The sequence below is a fragment of the Harpia harpyja genome, chromosome 1 (assembly GCF_026419915.1).
Source record: "Harpia harpyja isolate bHarHar1 chromosome 1, bHarHar1 primary haplotype, whole genome shotgun sequence".
Lineage (NCBI taxonomy): Eukaryota > Metazoa > Chordata > Aves > Accipitriformes > Accipitridae > Harpia > Harpia harpyja.
The window spans coordinates 9,273,383-9,288,946 of NC_068940.1; the positions used below are offsets into that span (position 1 = coordinate 9,273,383).

General features: G+C 43.0%; 1 protein-coding gene across 2 annotated transcripts in view; it reads left to right on the forward strand.

The window, feature by feature from the left end:
• GFOD1 (glucose-fructose oxidoreductase domain containing 1) overlaps window positions 1–15,564 on the forward strand; it is a 75,679-nt gene that overhangs the window by 14,172 nt on the left and 45,943 nt on the right. The window contains exon 1 of one of the 2 annotated variants that reach the window (XM_052815988.1): window positions 3,765–3,926. The exons of the other annotated variant lie outside the window; for it this stretch is intronic. The gene's annotated coding sequence lies outside the window, so the exon portion shown is untranslated. Of the gene's footprint in view, window positions 1–3,764; window positions 3,927–15,564 lie in introns of those variants that run through there. 2 annotated transcript variants of the gene reach the window in all.

The window sequence follows — 15,564 nt, forward strand, 5'->3', positions numbered from 1 at the left end:
ATTTATAGTCAATTGTTCATTTTGGTAGGTTTTTTTTTTTTAACTACTTTCAGCCTGTTGCTTTTCAGACATGCAAGCCAGAAAAAAGACCTGCATGGAGTAATCTAAGATTTACCTCTAGATTTCCTAGAAGAATTTAATCTTTTGTGTTCATGCTGGTATCATACTTGCTGTGTGTTCATGCAACTCAAACTCTTTCCCACAAAAATATGGATGCAGCTGGTCTTCTTCATTCCTCCTTGGGATTAAATTACACAGAGGTGAAGCAGGTGAAGAACGCTTTGGGCAGCTGGGGACAGGAGTCCATGTGTCTCTGCTTCCCAGTTTCACAAATCCTATAGCCCTTACTGCAGCTCTGAAAATCCTTTTCTTCTGTGCTTTTTCACATGTCCCACAAGAAGTTTTACACTGACAGGAAAACTCTCAATGGTGTTGATAGCTGCAGGTGTTGGAGCCCATTGATTTGAAGCACAGTGACAGTGGTGAGTGATCAGAGGCAGCATTAGCTTGCAGGGCTCTTCCAGAAAGTGAGATGTCGTTTGGATTAGGGGAGGAGAAATGAGGTGGATGTGTTGTAAAGTCTTGCCAGTCCTCACCTCAGGTGTGTTGCACGCTCTTGTCCTTGTGGACTGCGTCAGTAGAGCAGTGGGTGTTTTGGGTTAAGTGTAGGATGGAGGTTATCTGCCTGGGAGGATAACCTGGGTAGGACCCCTAGGCAGTTCGTCCCTGTCTCTGTTGGTGAAAAGCAGCAGAACAGATGCAGTAGTTGTCCTATAGGCAGTCAGTTTGTTAGCTATCAGTGCAGAGCTGACTTTTACTTGGTGGGAGGCACTTGGGAAGACTCAAGCAGATTTGCTTTCAAGGTCAAGTGCTAAAAGAGGCACAGCCCTGAAGAACTCGCTGTCTCCGTTGAAGTTTTTGGTCATTCAAAATCTTCCAAATCTGGCACACAAGAGTTTGATCAGTATTAGGAGTGTGTCAGGGCTCCCAGGCGTGACCCTAAATGAACTTCCACGTCCCTGAAACCTGAAGACTTGAAAGCCTTCTGATTTGCTACTGGCAGAAAGTCATCTGTTTGAAGTTGCTTTCTGACTAGCAGTTATTGTTTTGTCCAAAACTCCCAAAGAAACTGGTCTACTGACCAGTGCAATGTTACAAGAAATGGGAAGCCAAACCCATTTGCTTGTATTGTCTCGGCACTTCTGTGAGATTGAAAAAAGTGGCCAGACCAAATTTTTTTTTTAAAACAAATAATTTTTTTTTTTTATTTGTGGTGTAGTGTTTGCTTTATGGCTGATGCCTTGTTGCCAGGTTTCATCTTGGAGCAGTTTTTATGGTTAAGCTGTAAATACTGGGAGTGGGATGAAGAGCGTGGAATTCATGATGGAAGTGTACAGTGGGCCATAGCTGTGCTGTGCTGCCACTGCTGCCTGCACAGCAGCAAACTTTAGTGAAATTGAAGAATGTCATATTGCTTTCTGTGTGGCTGATTTTCTTACGTTTGGTGGCTTGCATTTGGCTTGTTACCTTCATTTGGAAGCAGTGCCAAAAAAGGAGACTTATGGGGGGGAGCAGCGTGGGCTGTCGAGTGGTTGAAGTCCTGGATTAGGGATAGAAACCACCTAAGTCTTCCCTCTGCCCCCCTCTTTACAGGAGCCAGACGCTTGCTGCAGGTTCTTTGAATGTAACAGCAATGTGGCAAGCCATGCCCAGCTTTGTGCGGAAGCCTCGTGTTGAAAAGGCGTACTGTTCTTTGGCATTTCTTGTCTCTGAAAATGCATGCTCGAAAACACTAGATAACATTTGCCTGGAAGAGGAGGATGTGTTTCAGTGAAATGATAAGCGGGGAGGGACTGCTCTCAGGGGCCTGAGCATGAGACACCTCCCTCGTTCGAAAAATAGATGAATACAGAAAGTGGAAAAGCACCCGTGATGCTGACAAATTTGGCCCGAGGAAACCAGCTGAATAAAGGGCTGGCAGGGGAGGGGATGGGAGGGAGCCAGAGCAGGAGGGAGCGAGTGTTTAATGCAGCAGGCTGTGCTGCCGTGACCGGGCTTGCAAAAAACGGAAGGGGAAAGAGGGTGTAGCTTGGTGGTTGTGGCTGTGACTCAAACCAGTGACTCTTGCCAGCTGTGGGCTGCGTTCCCCATCTCTCTCCTGCAGCCAGGCTGTGGGCTGCTTCCCTGGGAAGGACTGGGCAGCAGGTGCCCCCAGGGTGTGCTGTGGGGGCTGCCGTGGTGGTGGTGGGGTGCCTGGTGGGAAGATGCAGCTGGGAGGAGAGGGCTGAGGCAGGACCTGGAGTAAGGTTTGCACTGGGAAAGGGTGAACTGGGAGGCATGCTGGGTGGGGGGAAGGAAGATGATGTTGGCTTCAGTGGGAGCTGTAACATCTCCAACACTAAGATGCAGTGAATTACTGAACCCTCTGTGGAAGTGAAAGTGCTAGCCATACCCTTTGGTGGTGGAAGAGGTTAAACAAAGAAACATGTTCCCTTTACTGTCTTTTCTTCAAACTAGCTTGAACTTCCCAGAGAAAGATGGTGTCAAGGCACTCTCCCTGTGGAGATGAACTTCATAGATTGAGACTCTTGAGTGGAGAAATAAAGCAACCTGTCTGGCACCACTGACTCCACACTGAGTTACCAAGCAGTGTTCTGGTCAGGCAGAAAATGCTTTGGGCACCAAATGCAGCAGCTTACTGAGTACATTGCTGTAGTGGTCAAGTATGGAAAGTTAGCCTTCCTTTTGAAGAATAAGGCGGCAAAGAGAAGTTAAGCACAGTTACAGGTTTTTGTTGATTAAACAGAGGCGGCGAATAGTTGTTTCAGCATCAACAAGCCATGGGACGTTTGATAAGAGCCTTGTTGGGTAACTTTTTTGCCAAACACAGTTAAGGTCTGTTTGAAGTGACCTGTGATGTGTCTGCATGTGGAATAGCCTCGTGTACTTTCAAGTGTGTAAGCTGTCTTCTTCCCAGGTTGGTTCTGAAACACACTGTACACGGGTAGCCAGTGTCACCTAGCCAGAAATCAGCCTGTGTGTAGAAATGGGTAAAAGTCTGCTTAAAAATCTGGACTTTGATTATTTTTTGGGGTGGGGGGTGAGGGCCTCCAAGACAAAGCTTTCCTCCCATGCTCTGGGAAGGTGACAGTGCTGATCAGAGCTCTGTCAGGGCTTGCTCTTTGTTGTTACACGGTTGTTACTCTGTGTTGCAACCCTGCCATCTGCCGCCTTTTGCTGATGCCACGCGGCTCCTCTTAGCAAGGGCCCGTAAAGATAAATATGTATTAGCCTGACCTGCATTGTGATGCTGTCTGATGTGGCAGTGGTTGACCTGCAGTGTATTTCAGGTGTGCAGCAAGCGTTATGGTTAGGTGGCACAAACTTATTTGTTGTCATGTTGGAATGGAATTAAATGCCCAAATGGTAAAAAGATGCTGTTAACAGCATCTCTGCAGCTGCCTTTGTTGTTAAGACACAGGCTGAACTTTCCTAATGCATGCGATACCTGAGCATACTCCTGGCAGCCCCAAGAGTCCCCAGCCAGTGGCCTGTAGGGAGCAAATTTCATGTGGGTGTCTTCAGAGTGATCTGTGGCTCTGCCAGGCCCAGGTGGAGAAGGATGGCAGACTAAATAGGGCTTTTATCTGCTCAGCATTGTTTCTTCTGGGTCAGGCAAGGCTTAAGATTATTCTTTGGCTACATGTGCAGGGCTTTGCATCTGGAAGGGAGGGAAAGGGGAGGAAGAAGGATGTCTAGGTCCTAATGAATCCTTCTTGAAGCTCTTGTTAATTGTCAGTCTCCAGAGTGGGAATGCTTGACAGAAATCCTCTGCTTTCTCTTTTTCCGGGGCAGTGTTTCTGCTTTGTGAATTAAAGGGTATGGCTTCAACCAAAAAATAGCAACAGAAACACAGCTGTGAGGAGGTGAGTGATGCTTTATCTTAAGAAGGGTTAAAGGTACAGTACAGCAGTGTTATTCAACCTGAGGTCTGTGAGAGAACACTCTGCAGATACATAACTTCACCTAAATGCAGGCAGTCAATCCACAAGGGGTAAAAATGCAATAAATTAGTATTTCAGGCTTAACTTAGTGTTTATATGGTTGCAAATGAGACAAATGGAGGACCAAGATACAAGACAGCTCCTTTTTTGTTTTGTTTTGTTTTCTCCAGAAAAGCTTAGTGGTCTTTGGATTAAAATTGTTGAGAACATTTTGCTTGTAAGTTACACCCAGTTCAGAGCCCACACTGGCACATGTCTGAACACCGGGCTTGAAATGGAGAGCTAAGGGAGCTGTCACTGTGACTTGCTTGACTTGGCCTAATGAACAGCTTAGCCTTTTCCTAACATGGCTATTTCTAGGGTTTGCATGACTTTGTGTAGTTGAGCTATATTTTTCTTCTCCTGGCTTCTTTTTATCCAAGTTTTTCTCATGTGAAATATTTTGGATTAGATGAGATTTACAAGGAGGAGTTGACATTACATTTCAAGGTTTGCTTCTGCTATTGCATTGGCTTACTGACATCATATCCCCTGGGGTCAAACCTCTGGGCTGAGAGCCAGTATTTAAAAAGATTTTTTTGCAGGGTAGAGGAATATTTTGTAATTTCTCCCCGCTATGAGTTCACCCTCTCCCTCTTGCGCTGCTTGTTCATTATTTCAGGTTCCTACTCTACAAATGGAAAAGGCTGTTTTAGCCCTTATTGTGATACTTTGTGCTTAACCATCTGCTTAGAAGGCATTGATGGTACTACATGCAGCTTGATCTCCTCCTGACTCATTTCTGAATTGCTGGTACATCCCTGTATGCTGTTAAGCCATCTTTGAACCTTACTGTGTCACAGCAGTATACATGAGGAGTAAATCTACTGAAGTCAGACAAGTAGTACCAGCGTGAAACTGGAGTGACCAGAAAATCATGTCTCCTTTCTTCCGGATTATGTGTAGCAGTGAGGAGTGAAAGCCTCAAGTGAGCAGAGAGAATTTCGAAAGCAGCTTTTTGATTTGTCTACCAAAGAGACTGGCCAAGTATACTGAAAATAATTTCAGAGACCACAAGCTGATTTGAAGTGGGTCCCTGGAGTTGCATAAACAGACGGCGCATTATTCATGAGCTAGCTGAGCGTTTGCCCTCCTCCAGCAGACTGGGACATGAAGAAATGTGCTTGCTTGCTTTCACCTAGTTGACTGGCCCTCTGGGAAGGGTCTACTCTTTGCAGAGTGGAGCAGAGCAGAGAAGGCTGCTGATATAATTAGGCTGATTTGCACTGTGACTTAGGAGCAGTTACAGGAAGCCCATATGAATTCACTTATGACTTGTTAATACTATGTTTGCCAAACAGTAGTCAATGGGGATCAAAAGTTTGAGGCACACAAAAGTAGTGCAAAAGGGAAAGAGTGCCTAGGCACAAGCGTACCTGTGCACTAACCCTGTGGGCTCGAACTCATTTCATCCTTGTGCCTCCTGTTGCAGGAAACAAAAATAACAGTAATTTTCATTAGAAGCTGTTGATTGTGGCCTCCTTCGGTGTATTTCTGAATCATAACCTTGTAGAAAGCATGCCTCACCCAGCAGGAATTCAGCAAATCCAGTAACAGGCTTATGACGCTGGATCTGATGTGAGATGTTTCAGCTCAGCTGACCGTAACCTGGCCCGAGAGCAGAGGGCTGTCCTTGTTCGTACCGACAGCTATGATGTTCATGTGGGATGTGTTTGTGGAAGAACTGGGTGTTGTGCATGGTTTTTTCTTGTGACAGGATGCTTGCATCTTGTCACAAGGGAGTTAAGTAGTCACAGAAACATGGAGTTGGAGCAGTTGAGGTGGCCACAGAAAAGATACTGGTCAGTGGCCATTGCCATTTCCCTCATGCTGTGTTTTCATTCCTGCGAGCTCCACTGCTGACTACTTCCTTGGTAGCTGTCCTTCTCTCTGATTTTAATCCAGCCACAATGCTAAAATGACATTTTCTTCCTTTCCCATCCTCCACTGCTTACTTTACCATCTAAGCACTGAGGCTACAACAGTTGTAATGTTCATTTACCATAAGTGAAACCTACTAAAAATACTATGATCAGACAGAGAGCAGATTAATGCTGTCACTTGTATGTATTCTACCAGGTTTTATTTAGCGTTACGTGTGTAGTGGTGGATATTTAGCTGGCACAGATGTGCAATGATGTTCTTAGTCCCAGGACTGCCCTTTCTTATAATAGTCACAGTTCATTACAAAGAAATAAGAGTGTTCAGAGAGAGAGAGCTGGCATAATCATGGCATACTGGAAGAACTGGTCGTGTTACATTTTTGCAATAAGCTGCTGTGGATTCATCATGGAAACAACTACTCAGGTTTGGGTTTGTCTCTGATGGACAAACTCTCTTATTGCATCATACATTCATAGCCATTTGAGATAGACAAAGCTGTTGAGGTCACCTAGGCGATCTCCAGCACAGAGTTTTCCCTACAGCATATTTTTGTGATATATCTACTATTAAATATTTTCCCTGGTGAGGATTCCACCATCTTTCCTGGAATGCTGTAGTTCAGATTGGGATCTCTGCTGGAAGAGGTAGCTTTGTAGTCAGGCTATATTGTCCTTCCTTAATTCAATCACGTTGTTTCCATGCAACTCGAACTTTTAATACCTTAATGAGTTCCCTTCAGTCCTTTATGTATCATTCTCTGGATTGACATCTACCTCTATTAGTGACTTCTGTGTTAGTGTGTTATACCTATCTTTCAGTGTGATTGTTGAGATTATCTCAGTTTACTAATGATTCGCATCATCTTTTGAACTGCATTCAGATGTCATTAAAATGGGTCGGAGGGTTAGACCATTGGGATAGAAAAGCTTGGAGTTGGATAATCCCCCAAACTGGTTTCCAATTTAAGTCGTATCCAAATGGTGTAGTAAAAACAGAAAAGCTGCTTTCATGATGCTGTGGTCAGAGTCCATCTGCTGGTGTGTGGTCAAAGATGACCCATCAGAGGATATTAACCGTTTAAAGCCTGCAAAGACACTGCTGAAAATGTCAGCAGTCACTATTGTAGAGCTGGATGGATCAGAGAGAAGCAGGACAAGAAAATTGTAATGTGTTTTCTCAGACCTTTTGGAATGACTGCATTACAAAGGGGTTGTGTTTTCACTCTGTACTGCTACAAGCAGTCTGCAGGATGTGATGTGCTTTCACACTGCACTGTATGAAAGCAGTCTGCATGATGATGCTGGATCTGGCATGCCTGTTGATCATAGCCATGTCAGATAGGTAGACACTGGCTGTGATTTTTTTTTTTTTTTTTTTTCCCCCCCCGAGCTCTTCAGTGAGCAGCTCAGTCTACTCATTGCAAGTCTGCCAGCAGATCTTGCCATTCAAGTGGGTGATGTTCTAGCATTATTTGAGAGCTAGTGAAAAAGGGTGATGATCAGATGCAGCCAGTTAAAAACTAGCATATGCTTTACAGGAACATTTGTTCTGTTTCCTGAGCTGAAGCTGAAATTTCATAGCATCAAGGCAGAACAGTCTCACGGGGGGGATAGTGGCCTTTTGGAAAGCTTACTTAAATATTGGGTGCACTGAGAGGGCACGTAAGCTCTGTATTAAGAAACTCAAGGATTTTGCTATATTAGGAAATCCAGGGGTGGACATGGCCTTTTGGATGTAGAGGTCTTGTTAGTGAACATGTTGAGGGTGTTACAGAAATACAGCCAAAGTGGATGGGATTACGTTAAATGTTAGTATGGCAGTATTAGACCCTGGGGTGTCTCCCAGGTGTACTCCCCAGGTTGCATCAACACGTTATAAGATATATGTAAGGTTGTAGCTGAGGCACTACCCCGTGGGGGGAGAGGTTCCCTCCAAAGAGCCCCCCTTGGATGCTCTGGAGCTTTGTGGAACAGTCTCTTCTGTCTCTGTAAGGTGCTGTGGGAGACCAATCTCATAACTTAACAAAGTTAGGTTACCCATTCTGTGTCAATGACCTCAGCTGGCAACTGCCTTCCTCTCAGAAGGGTGGCTGAGGGCTGAATGAGCATGGAAAGGGAAACCCTTGTATTTTCAGGTATTGGGCCCTTCAGGATTGGTTGCACTGATGTGAGTGCTGTGGAAAAAATTGTAGCTGCTATTTTGTTCAGGAGCAGGGTATGAGTCTCCAGGGACGTCAGTCTCATGCTTCCACCAGCCTTAAATTCACAGAACAGTAAAATGCAATTGTTGTATTATGAGACCCAAATGTAATACATGAAGAATGTGTGGCGCATTAAACCCATCTGGTTCATACAGAAACTCATGTATAATTTACAGTCTTTGTAAATATGTCAGCTTAATGCCTCTCTGGCACCTATCAGCAAGGCTCTGTCTCCCTTGGGTTAGTCAGACCTGACAGTTTCTGAAACCGGACCCTGAATTGTACGACAGTTGGTGCTGAACTGTGAACATTACTGAATAACAACTAGTTTTGAGTTCAGAAAAAAAAAAATTTCTTGCAATCAAAGCCATTTTTTGAAGTTCTTCATTGTCTCCTTAGTACAATTTTAAATCTTCATCCTTGTTATGATAGAGAAAGCCTTTACTTTTTTCGTAGAGCAGGGTTACATCTAGGCATGTACACCAGCACCAAGCTTTGGCTATCCTTCCCTGCAACACATTACATATAATTTCTTGATGTTGGTGGATTGAAGTTACTAGTCATCTGATAGTTCTTTCAGACATTTATTTGTAGTTTAATTAATATGTATGATATTTTCCTTCAGACTGTAGCTTATATGCAGGCTTCTGAATAGGAGTCACTTGCTAATACATGGCAGTGCACAAGGCACCGAAACGTGCCATGTCATGAGGCTCTTGGTGACTGGTATGATGCATGTCTGGTTTTCATTAACTGAATTGTCTGTATTCTGTGGACAAATTGAGCTGCACTTACATAAAGCCTGTGAGAGTGCACGATCTGGTGTGTTTGGTGCTTGCAAGCACTCCTTTCATTGAGAGCATTGGTCTTTTTAAGTAATCCGTAGACAGCAGCAGGTTGGTTCAGTTGCTGCTACTCAAAGGTGGAAAAAATTAATTCCCAAATGTACCATAGGCACTATGAAAATAATGTAAAATAACAACACATTTTACTCTGGCTCAGTCAGAGATGCTGAAAACTGAGGGCTGTTGGGCAGTAAATTGCTAAAACATGGTCTGTGGGATGCTAATGTAGCCTGGGCTAGAGCCAAAGTCCATAGAAGTCTAAAGAAGTTGTCCAGTGAATTTAGCCTGCTTTGGCCTGGGTCCTCGGATGAGATTTTCAGCAGCAGTGAGCAGTGCTCAACTCCATTGACCCTAACTCCAGGGGGAGCAGAGAACCCAGGGCTGAGCTTTCCTGGCTTGCTTGCTAGGTTTAACACCATCTTTAGAGTGATTTAAAAGCACTGAGGGGAGGAAAAATAATCTGCATTTTCAAGTCAGATACTGTATATATTCTCTCAAGAGCTGGTTTTACAAGTGACTTAAACTCAGCTATAAAGCTCTCTTTACCACGTGGCCCATCTGAATTATTTTCCTCCATGCAGATGTGCCAAACCAGGGGCAGTGAAAGGTGAATCTGCATTGCTGAGCACAGCTTTTTGGCTGGAGCTGGGAGCCCTCTTGGAGAAATTTAATGATTGTCTGATAAGGGAGGTAGAGCAAGAGATTTTAACATCTGGAAGCCCTCTGAGGGCACATCTCTTTAAACTCTACTCCTTTTCCTGAGCTCTGGTTTCTTCTGCCGTCTTCGGGCTGCCATTTATCATATTTCAACAGCCAGTAGAAGTTGTGTGGCAGCCTTCATACCCTGTTGTAGGGTTTCATGGTAGTTTTTTTTATTCTCTCTTGAATTCCTATAATCCCTCTCATTAGGAAATGAAACAAAACCTATCTATAATAAAAACAAAGAGCAAGTCTTCCTGCAAATACAACAGGACAAAAGCTGGCTGCTCTTTCCCACTGAGGCTATCTGAACCAAGCAGCCTTTCCCCTATCACCTTCAAAGCCCTTGATTTAAGGAAGGGGAGTGATTACTCAATCATTAAGGATAATGCCTATTTACTCTTGGAAACAATGGACTTGATGAGCCACAAAAAATGACCTAATTTTCAGAAGTGCATTTGCCTTAGAGCAAACTAGCTGGATTTGGGATGGAAGTGCGTACATTATCTTCATGAGGTGGTAAAAAGTGACCTTTTGTTCTGAGATAAATCACTGATGATTTTTTTTTTTATCTTGAGGACTCACATGGCCCCAAGCATAGAAGTGTCAGGCTAGAAAACAATACTAGCATTTAAAGTAATGAGCACAGAATAAAAAAATACTTAAAACCTTGCAGATTGATTACAAGTGTGATTGATTACAAGAATGATTACAAGTTCTCAGGCTTACCTGAGACAGCTTGCTAGGTTTTCCTGTGATGACTTTGCATATGCTAAATGTATGTCTTTGCTCTGTCTGTAGTAGTATTTTGCCATGTATTCATCAATATGTGGAAAGCAACTCCTCCTGTTTCATAGACTCACAGAATGGTTTGGCTTGGAAAGGACCTTTAAAGATCACCTAGTCCAACTCTCCTGCCATGGGCAGGGACATCTTTCACTAGATCAGGTTGCTCAAAGCCCATCCAACCTGTCCTTGAACACTTACAATGATGGGGCATCCACATTTATATGTTTAGACCATCCATTTAAAATGTGCCGGGACCTGTGTAAGCAAGGATAATAGAGTGTTAGTGTGCTAATTAGTATATTCTTAAAAAATAGGGAATACTGCTGGGCTTCCTGCATAAACTGGGTTGAGTTTTTTAAACTGGAGGTGATGGAATAGCAGAATTATTCCCATTCCTCTCTCAATTCTCGTGGTAGTCCTTCCAACCTGTGTGCCTGGGGAGCTTGAAAGACATGTATAGTATCTACTGCCTGAGCTGAAATGGTGACTACTGCTCTCTTTTGAGCAGTTTTGGAGTTCACATGAATTTATTTCTCAGAGTGTAGTCTGAGATTCAGTCCTGATTTCAAGACTGGGAGTAAATGCCACAGAAAACTCAGATGAAGCAAGTGTTTTGGCCTGTCAGAAGAGGTCCTGACAGAGTGCTTATCAGAGGTGCAGATGTGCATGGCAAAGACTTTGGATGACAAGATCCTGTTGCTGTTCGTGATGGTTGCTGTGCAATAATCACTAACAGCTGCATGTAAGCCTAATGAAGAAGTACTAATAACAAACTACGCAATGGCAAGCAGAAAATTCACACAGGAAAATAGAACTGGAAAAAAACAATCAGTTTTGAGCCTGGGTAAATGACTCTGTAGGCAAGGGCCTTGTCAAAAGCCCTATGTGAAAGCACCACAAAAATCGATGTAATCAAAGTAATCCAAGTTTTATGTGCATTTGATAAAACAGGGCAGCTATACCTTTGCCTTTGGCAATTTAGTTTTGCAAGTTTAGGCCTACTGCATTTTATGAAACCCCAAACTTGCCTTTTGATGCCCATGTATCTTCCTCTTGCCCGTGCATGCTTTCTCCCCATGATCTCCGGAGGCATTTCTTGTCAGAGACAGATGGACATGCTATTGTTGCCTTTGGTTGACCTCTACTAGAGTACACAAACCCTAGCAATGATATAATGTGAAATTTGTGATTGTTGTTTGAAGCTGAATTCTCTGTCAGTGCCCATACTGAGCTCTGCAGGGGAGGTTGTGACTAGGTATTTTGGTCTTGGACTCTTCGCTTCTTAGCAGTTTTTCCATAAAATACCCAATGATTTTACTGATGTTTATTTGCCTGAAACTGAGGTAGAATATGAGGATATGAATCTCATTTACACTACTGCTCTTCCTCCTACTGTAAAAATGCTTTAAAATGCTCACCTATGAAGTATATAAACACTTCAAGGCTGCTTTAGACTTAGGGGAATGGAGTAAAGGGGCCTCTGGATAGGTAAGAGTCAGGCTCATAATCCTTAATATCTCTGAAGGGGGTTGTTCTATTGGCATCTGATAACATGTTCCAATTTATAGGGAATTGTGTTATTCAGCTAGCATTGCAAGCTTAACTGCATCAGCTGTGTAAACTTTTGGTATAGGGACAGGGTCATCATTCAGTGCTTGTAGCCTGAATGAGTGAAGCCTCCCCACTTCTGCTGCTGTCTTTGCCCTCCAAGAGACATGTGAGAGACTTTGGCAGAGCCCAGATTATTTTTTTAGATCAATTTTAGATCATGTCAGCATTTATTGCCCTTTTGCTATTGTTTAGTTCAAGTGGAATATGCGATCCAGCTCATCTTCCTACAGTATATGGACTTCTGCCACATGCGTGATCTCTCCAATGTGCTAATGAACTTCAGCAAATAAATGCTTATTCTTTCCTGGTTAAACACAAGAATTAGATGATTAATAGAAGTATGTATATTGACAGTTTCATTTCACACGTAGGTTCCTAAGGGCCTCATGCTGAATCAAAGGAGTGATTCTAAACTACAATATGGCTAATTTGGTTGACAAAAAAAGCATTTTATAAAAGCAGTAACTTTATGATCTCTCTCTAGAAAATACAAATGTGTATACAGAAAAGGAGAGCATCGCCCTTTAAGAATTGCATGCACTTTCTGAGTACATTTTAGACTGTTTTACTGCAAATGCTTTATTTTATTGGCAGTGTGCAGTTATGGTGGTCGAAGGTGATCTAAGGTCTATAGAAAGACAGTATCTTGTATTTGACCAACTGATGAAGTCGGGGCGAAAAAAAACACCTTTCAAGCACACAAATCTTTGGATTTTTTTTTTTTTTTTTTTTATTTGAGTGTTAGAGGAGCCTTAATGGGTGAGACAGACATGCTGAAATTTCAGCAGACTTCCTGTTCTTTAGTTTTATTTTGCATTCTGGGCAGTGAACCATGCTAAAGCTCTTTCCACTTCACTGGTGCATGCTGGAAAAGTGTAACTGAGAGCTTATGTAGTTTTGGGCAGACACTGCAGTAAAATTCCCTTCTGACCCTTTTTGCCATTCAGGCTTTTGCCAATGCTGCTAAGTCACCTAAAAGGCTGGATTAAGAGTATCTTGCACAGTCAGAGTTGGTTAATCTGTGCTTGGTTTATGTGTCTGGAGAAGCAAAAAGTTCTCGTTGATGATGGGTTATGCTGTTGACATGTGTGCCATTGCCTTGTTTTAGGAGCTTCTTGTACTATAGATTTGACCACGTTTGAATGTGGTTCCATCCTTTCAATATGTGCAGAAGACAAAGAAGATTTTCTCTATACTGCAGGCAGGAGAAATGGCTCTCACATCACAAGCATTCTGGACCATAGCAGCAGAGGGCCCAGGCTTTCAAGTACAGAAGGTGGGAGCACAACAAGAACAGGAGCAAAACTGGGGTGAGAGTCAGTTTTCTGCTCTGGCAGCTCAAAACTGTCCACAAATACGAAGACGTCTAGTTGGTGCCCTGCATACTCTAATCTAGCCAGGTTGGTGATCAGCAACAGTGAAGCTGGAGTAGCACAGACACCACAACACCCTGTGTAAAGTCACCAGGCATCCTTTGGACTGTGACAGTCCATGCTGCTGTGATTTCATTGCTGTTGCTGCTAGAGTAAAACTCACTCAAGTGTGTCAGCATGTGCAGCAGTCGTGTTCTGCTTGCAGTGCAGACACGACTTAGAGAACAGTGGTAAGGTGTTGTCTCCATGGGTGTGAGGGAATCATCAAGCATGACTCCAGACAGTGTTACAACTGCTTACCTTTAAATGGGGACAAAAGTTAAAATAAGGTAGATTAAAGGTGGGAATCCCCATGCAGGCTTTCTCGATTATTCTTATTCAGGGTCGTGATTCCATGTGATGATGAAATATATATATGAGTTTATGACTTAATGGGCTAAACTCAGGCTTGACTTTTACTTGTTAAGCTATTGTGAAACCTGAAATAGTTATACTAACGAAACAATACTGGTGCAGCTATATAGTTATAAAGATGGTTTACACCAGTGTAGTTTCTTCCTGTAAGAAGAGTGGAATAAGCTATTCTAAAATAAAGCATGATACAGATATAACTGTTTTCACAACAGATGGACTGGGTAATCTGTGAGTGCTAGGGAAAGGTTTTAAGAATGACTCCAGAGTTTAGACTATAATTGTTTCTCATTTCTGTGGGCGGCTACTAATAAGCTAAATTTGGATACTTGTATTCTAAAAGATTTTACTTGAAAATTCCAGATTTACATTCAGATAGCAAAAATAGCAAAATTAGTGGTGTATTTTGTTTGCTCACTTCTATCACATGGCTCTTTTGGTACACAGACTACTTGTATCCAGAACAAGCGAAGATACATGTGGCCATATATTAGATCTGCACTGTGTTACCATATATTACATGGTGCATACATACAACACACATTATCATGTTACATGTTACCATGCCATAGGCCATATCTGGCACATGAGCAGGACTCCACTGTGCTAGGCACTGTATCAGCACAGAGCAGAAAGCTGATTCTGTCTCATGAGCTTTTCATCTTAATAGAAATCAATATGTAACAGATGGATATAGATGGTACATGGAGGAGTGCAGAGAAGACAAGAGCATAATATTTTTCATGAGCCAGACGTCAGTTCTGATATAGGTGGCACTGAGAAGTTGACACAAAAAAACCTGGAGGAGACGAGCAGTAGCAGTAGGAAAGGCAGGATGAAGGAAAGCACAAGAATGCTTGTTGGAAAATCTGATAGTTGGGTGATAGCGGAAGGCTGCACGAGATGATCAGAAGCAGGAATCGATGCCTCAGTAGCAAGTGAGGAATGACAGATAGGGTGAGGGTAAGTGATGGAAAGTCTTGATCCAAAGATAAGCTTTTGCTGAAAGCCTTGAAACCAGAGATAAGTTTGATGCAAGAATGTGTGGAGACAGCTGGTGAAGACAGTGGTGAGTGAGGTGATAGTGACAGGCTTGGACTGTGCTCTTGGCTAAAGCCTTCTGGGTGGGAGAGAACAAGCTTCCCTCTTTTGGGACTGGAGGAAATGATGTTGGAGTCATGGAGATGCTCGGTGCCAGATGCCTGAGAAAGGAAGAACTGCACAGATGCCATGTAAAAAGTATGTGCAGGATGTTCTGTCTACCCCCCTGCATTAACACAGGCTAAAATAAGTTGTGAATTCAAAGTGTTTTCTGTTACTAACGTCTCTGCTTGCAGGTAGCTCTGTTTGGAAACAACAGACCCATTTTCTGTTTAGCTTAACTTTTTTTCAAGTGAAACTGCAAAGAGGCATGTTTCTGGTCTGGAAGAAAAGTGTCCTCCTGCAGAGTTGAGGAAATCAGGAGAAGCTATTAGGATAAGCTCTGTCTCAGCAATACCTTCAGCATAATCCAGATTTGTAGACCTAAAATAAGAACATATCCAAGATGACAGCTAGTGATATGTGGCTGAGCTGTGTTGTCCCCAGGATAAAAAGCAAGAGGAGGCAAAATTTGATGTGAAGTGAAACATTCCCTTTTACAGTGCTTGAGCAGAAGGCTAGATGTTTTGGATGTGCTGTCCAAAAGACAGGCCAAGAATTTATTGAGT